We start from the raw sequence: 7209 nt of genomic DNA on the forward strand, positions 1-7209 counted from the left end.
TAAGCGAGTGAGAATTGAAGCGAGAAACCCTCGATCTTTCTCGCTCGGCTACTCTCACGGTATATTCTTGTCTTCGCCCTGCGGAGTTTTCGGACTGCTCTTCTCTCGCGGGCGACCGGTCGAGACAAACGTGACTTCGTCATTGACATGAATCTGCATAAAAATAGCCGATAGGCACGCGCAGGAAACGTCGAGTTAAGATAACAGGGAAAATTCCAAGAAATTCCCTCGACGAATCTCATCTTCCATTCAATTCGGGATGTGTGCCGTGCGGAATGAGATGTGCGAAAGGACGCGCGATTTCGGAGCGCGACGTGTTGAAGAAATTCCGATTTCATGCACTCCATAATTCTCATGTCGCGAAATGCTGTAATCCGAGACGAGGATATACTCGCGCGCGATGTTAAGTCTCGACGGCAGACCACGTGTTCGACTGTACACGTTTATGCTTCTCTCTCTCTCTCTCTCTCTCTCTCTCTTTCGCTCTTTCTCTCTCGCTCTCTCTCTATTTCTCAATTTTGATCTTTGTCTACTTTATTTTCTTTTTTCTTTATTTTTGCAATTTTATTTACTTTCACTTTTTTTACTTTGTTGCTCAATTATATATTGATTTTTAGCGCTTGAGAGAATTCTAAAGCTTAATAAGTAAACGATATCTGTCTCTCTTTTTCCTCTTTCTCTTTCTCTCTCTCTCTCTCTCTCACACACACACACACACACACACACACACACACACACACACACACACTTATTATTTAAAGTTCCTTAAATTTATAAAATTTTAATTAATTTAAATTAATTTAGATTTGTAAGAATTATACTTGAAATAGCTAAGGAAACTATTCATTCATTCACTCTCTCTCTCTCTCTCTCTCTCTCTCTCTCTCTCTCTCTCTCTCTCTGTTTCTTTTTGTCTCAGCAAGGTTTTTCTTCATTTAATTGGCATGATAGCGCTACTAGATTTCTGTTCAAAATGTGACATCGAACTTCAAATATTTATTATCAATATTTAATCGATTATCAAATTTTATCTATCACAATGTATGATTCTTCTACTATTTTTTTCATCTAAGATTTTTTTCTAAATTTCCACAATCAGTTATTGCTTTTATTCGAACAGATTATTATACTAAATCTTACAGTTAATTTTTTCCTCTTTCTTCCTTTCTAAAAATCATATCAATCAATATTTTTTATATCAAAATGTATAGCATTATTAGTTATTATTTAACGAAATTTTACCTTTTTTATTTGTACGAAAATTCTTCTCAATCTGGATCACATTTTTAATCAACTGCTTGTAACGCTTGAACCTTCAATTTATTTCTTTGTGCCTTCTCTACTTTATGGAATAAAGCAGACAATTTTCTACCTACATATTTCAATACTTTATAAATATTACGGTACGTCTCTGATTCGTAACAGAACGCGTATAATTTAATGTCACATTTTACGCTTTAAATGCGGATATTTTGAATAAGAAAATTTATTTTTTATTTTTATGAAAATTTTTGCATGTTGCAAAAATTTTTAATTTGCAATGACATTAAATCATTCTGGCTAAAAGTGTCCACGCGTCTTACAACGATACTGTTTCACAATTGGTTTTCTAATGTTTACGCAATTGTAACGCATATTAATTAGTTATTTGTCGATTTCCGCGAGTCTCGAAAAAGCTGACGCTGAAATTTTTTTTTTACTTTTTTATCACCCACTTATTGCATACCTTTTCTGTAAATATTTAAATATCTGCATCGCTATTAAAATTCAAAGTGTATTTTACAATTTGTAGTTAATTAATTTTAATGTTAAATCGCTTGAAAATTCTGTAATAATCTTTACACGTATTTAATGTAATCAAATTTTATAGTAGCACTTCGGAAAAGCTAACCAAAATAAGCATTTCTAATTTTCTCGCAAATGAATGAAGATCAAATATTTTTATTAATTTTATTTAATCAATTTTATTTAATTGACTAGTAAAACATGAATTCAAAGAACTTTTAGGACTTTTTAGAAATTCGGAAGAATTTATAGAAGTCTTAAAAATGTAGTTTTGCAGAGTATAATTATAAATTCAAATATTTAAAGAATTAATTATGCGATAGACTATCACAATGCATTGTGTCGAATTCGTTCAACTCAAAATATAAGACAACAAAAAAATTAATATTATACATAAGAGTTTTATTATTCTTTCTCTCTCTCTCTCTCTCTCTCTCTCTCTCTCTCTATGCGAAAAAATAAACAATTGAAATGTCACATTGGACTTTAATGGTCAGTCATTTATTGTCGTACGAACGTTTTTTCGCCTTAGATCAAGAGATATATGTATAAAAGACTTTCATTTTCTTTTGACTTGAACTGAAAGGAATTAAATTTGAAAAAATACTTTAAAGCTTTCGTTTTTTTTACTTGGAAACCAAAAGTTTCCTATTCATTTCCTTTATAAATATTTTTTCAAACCTTTGCTAAGAAGGAAAACGGATTAATCCCTTCCGGCCTAAGTCCAAGGCAAAAGAAAATGAAAGTCTTTTATACATATATCTCTTGACCTAAGACGAAGAAACATACGACAATAAATGACTGGCCATTAAAGTCCATAGTGGCATAGAAAGGTCCAAGTCAAAAGAAAATAAAAGTCTTTTATACAAATACACACCCATTTTTTCACAAAAGAAAGAAATTTATTGATTTTTCCTTGTAAACTGCATGATCTTTCTCAGCAAAAAAACTTTCATAATTATCATTTCTTGAAATTACTCATATCTAATTATAGAGATGTTCCCAACTTTCCAATATTCCTTTTTTAGAAATATATGAAACGATTTTACAATACAATATATACACACACACACACACACACACACACACACACACACACACACACACACACACACACACACACATATATATATATATATATATTATGTCGAAGGAATTTATATCATACTCTAAAAATAAAGTATGTGAACTGAATTTTATAAAAACGCAAAATATACTTAAATCTATAATTTGTAAAATATACTACGATACGCAATTATTTAAAAAGTAATCAGACTTTATTAACAGACACAAAAAAGTAACCTTTATTACGAGATATCGCGATAAATTTGATGAATTTTATTAACGAACTATGTAAAATAATTATGTACAGTAATGTAATAATTATTATAATTAATTTAGTATATAATATATAATATATAATTATTATTATAGTATAAGCATGCGTATATACGCGTATACATATCGATAAAAAAACGATAATAATTAAATATCTTATAAAATAAAAAAATTATTCCACACAAATAACTCACATTATCGTAAAAGGATTAGTTTAAAGAGCATCATTTTGCCAAGCAAATTAAAGAAAAAAGCGCGGGTGCACGCGATGAGAGGCATGGCATTCATTGCCTCGATGATGACGCATCGCGAAAACGCTATCTGGATAAGAGTACGGATACATCCGTTCTTCCGCGGAACGCATCGCTCGTATTACGCGTCTGTTTGTCCGAACGGAGAACTGTTTGTTGTAATTACGGAAAAATTGCTACGGGGTTTTTCGGCACACACACGGACTCGAGGAATGTTCGAGAACAAAGTGCGTTTTTCTCGCGATAGGTGACGTCAAGGCCGCCGAATGACTTGTGTATTTAGCTGCTATCGCAAAAATAATGTACAGCGTGTTGCACATTTAGCATGCGTCAAAGATGTCCCAAAATTCCCGCGAGGGCTCGTTACTTTTTATCCGCAGAATTTTCAATCAGTTTTGCACTTGCTCTTTTCTATAAAAAAAAAAAAACGGGTAAAATAGCGAAAATTGGGGGTTTTATATATAAAAGATTTCAAAGATACGAAAGAATAAGCGAAAATTATTTTTTAATTCTTCTAGTAAACTCTTTAGTCGGTTTTTCACAGAATTTATTCTAACATAAAGTTGGAAAAGTATTGAAAGAATTAAAGTTTCAAATTTGATAAAGTTTATTAAAATAGAGTTTTCTGTCGTAGGAACAATTTCTGCGTGAAAAATCGATACTCGCCATAGTTTACTCCATAAATATTTTATTTAAATTTAGATTTTAAACATCTGCGAAAAAAAGAGGTGAATGTTTATGGAGCGTTCCATGTAATGTTAATCAAAATTAATATATAATCGTTTGTGCTCACAATTATGATAGCTCGTTGACTATCGAATTTATCTCTGTAAATGTAGCGAAGATACATGACCATAAAGTACTGTTGATGATAACAAAGTTTAAATTACTGATGATACAATATTTTGACCAGATCGAAGTTCAATCTTTTCCAAAATGAATTTCTGCACGAAAGATCGATATTTTATTTCTTCATAAATATATTCTTATTTTATTTGAAATATTTTTTTCAAAAATTTCTGTGAAGAAATACGATAATATGTTTTATTTATAAAGGCCAATATAATATACATATAGATACGTTTATATACGTATTAATATTATTTTTAATTTTTATTTTTTTATATAAACAATTAATATATATTATCACATTTTCGGCATGCTTTCATTTTTTCATAAACAGGTTATGGATATTTTCTCGAGACTTTCGAATATTTCTATTCCGCCTTTATATATTTCCGAGAAGCGGAATTCCTTTTTCAGGTAGATTTTATTTTTATGGATACGTGACAAACTATGACACACTTTATATCATCGTTGATTGTATGGCACTAATGCTTACGTGATACAAAAATTGTTTGGATTTCTGCCTAAATAGATCTTCTATATTTATCGTCAATAATATTAACGCTTCAGTACGCAAAATCATTTATTTCGAAATCATTTTATCTTGGATCATTAATTCGAAATATATTGAAATAAACATTAATTAATTATTAAAAAATCAAATAATGTTTCGTATCTAATGAATACATTACTATGAATAGTTACGTATTATTAATACTAATTAAAAGTAAAAATTTATTGGCTCCCATGAAATGTTTCGCAAATATTTTTGGAAGTCCTTTAGCATTCGTCACGTTTAATGTTAGAATTTTTAGCATTAGTTTAATATAGCATTACATCAGGTGTATTTAAAATTTTACTCTAATATCCTTAATTTTAATTTTATTTAATGTTCTTTAAAAGCCCCTTTACACACAAGATATCATCTTCGTATTTTAAAAGCTCGCGTAATCATCGTGCCGACGTGTGTGACGTGCAAACATGCATCACATTCGTCTATACATATTACCGGTTCTCTCTAGAAACAGAATATACATAAAATATATATTTTGCTCGCGCTTCTTTCGATAATTGAGTATATACAGTACTGAGTGTATACTGTCTTACTATACTATTAGCAAAAATTTTAATTAAATGTACATGCTATTAAATATCGTGTCTAATGCGTTTGAGCAAATTTTTATTGCGTGAAAAAAACATTAATTACGTAATTAGGCAAATATACAGTTTTTAAAAATAGTATATGTATAACGTTACATATTTTAAACTAACAGTCATTTTTTTATTATTACACTTATAATCTTTACAACGATTTATTGTTATTGCAAATTGTTATGCCATTCCGACTCATCAATGTCGATTATTTCGCTAAGTTCGCACCGTTCTACCATTCTCGATTTTTTTCATTATTTTCCCAGTCGAGTCTGGAAGTCGTTCCGTATGCACCAGCACGATCGCGCGATGTATCGCGCACGCAATGCGCGCTGGTGCGTACACGACAATAGTGTTCACGCACGTCACGAGCAATCGTAAGACGCGTGTACGCGTACAGGAGACACAGCTCTCCTGCCTCTCTCTCTTTCTCTCTTTCTCTTTCTCTCCTCTTCGTTACTCTTCCCCTCTGCCAATTCTCGCGGTTTGCCTTTCCAACACAACGACTCCGGCCTCCTGTCTCGTCCCCCCTAGTCGTTCTTTCGGCGTTGTACTTCTCTGTGTTTCGCAATACAATTGAAGACACACCGTTAACGCACACACCGCGATATTCTCTATATCGCTGTATGCCGAAGCTATTTCTACCGAACCCGACCACGTGCTCGATGGCTGATGACTACGAACGACGCTGTAGGCGCCCAGTGACGGTCGTCTTGGAAAATGATGGATCGCGTGCAGACTCGATAGATACTTATATGCGATGATTGATTGATAAATGTTAAATATGTTAATCCCTTCCGAGATCGTTAATAGGCAATAATAGTCAGGTATTATTAGTCAGTATAAGGAAAACAGCTTGTTGCGAAGTTACTTTCGCAAACTAGTTCAAATGTTAACGGAGAACATTTAAGAGACTTTGCCATCGTATTATTATTTATAGATGTTACATATGATTGATGATGTACTGTTCTTTTTGCATCAAAAGTTCTGCAAACTATTTGAATAATCACGAATTTAAAAACAAAAAAGGATCATTGTATTATTTATAGATTCTCAATTATGATAAATAATACGATTCTTTAATTCTTAATTATTTAGATAATTCTCAGAACGTTTGAAGAAAGAAAAGATCTATCGATATATTTAATATTATAATATTTCAATGAAAAAAAAATGATTTGTTGAATTATTAATGCATAATGTAATTATACGTAGATTATTTTCTTCATGGAAATTTACATTTTTATAAATATTTATAAAGGCTTATCCTTGATAATATAAAGCGATAGTATAAAGTTAAAGATTAGTGTAAAAATAAAGTTTAAAAATATATGTGATAACAAACTTTGACAAAAATTAATTAGTTTCTTATTATATACTTTTTAAATTATGTGCAAATTGATACGATCAATGGGAAAAACTATGTTAATAATGCGATGTATAGAAAACATTACTCACATATGATCGATATCACTGTCAGCATATCTTCCTACGATTTTTCTCACGCGCGACAGAATGCATTGATAAGATTCTCATAGTAACCCTATACGACACCATATATCATCAATAGTGTTCTTAAACAATCGATAGTCTTTTTTTTTTAACATAGCAGTGATAACTCCTTTTTTTTTATACATCGACACAATTAGACGCATTTTGAATGCGCTAAGAACGGAAAATTAATCTAAACGACGCGACGCGTCGAATATCGTCGAGTTTGCTGAAACACGATTCGAATGCCTTTGGCAGATTAGACCAACATGGCTGCCATGCCCCTTCTGGTTATCATGTCTTGGTAATCTTTTGCATTCAATTCGACTTGAGCTGACGCTGCATG

At 31.4% G+C, this 7209-nt stretch overlaps 1 protein-coding gene across 2 annotated transcripts in view; it reads left to right on the top strand.

Annotated features, from left to right (window-relative positions):
- LOC108747747 (putative inorganic phosphate cotransporter) overlaps positions 1 to 7209 on the top strand; it is a 40729-nt gene that overhangs the window by 22685 nt on the left and 10835 nt on the right. The window lies entirely within an intron of this gene.

Source organism: Trachymyrmex septentrionalis, unplaced genomic scaffold, assembly GCF_001594115.1.
Source record: "Trachymyrmex septentrionalis isolate Tsep2-gDNA-1 unplaced genomic scaffold, Tsep1.0 scaffold20, whole genome shotgun sequence".
Classification (NCBI taxonomy): Eukaryota; Metazoa; Arthropoda; class Insecta; order Hymenoptera; family Formicidae; genus Trachymyrmex; species Trachymyrmex septentrionalis.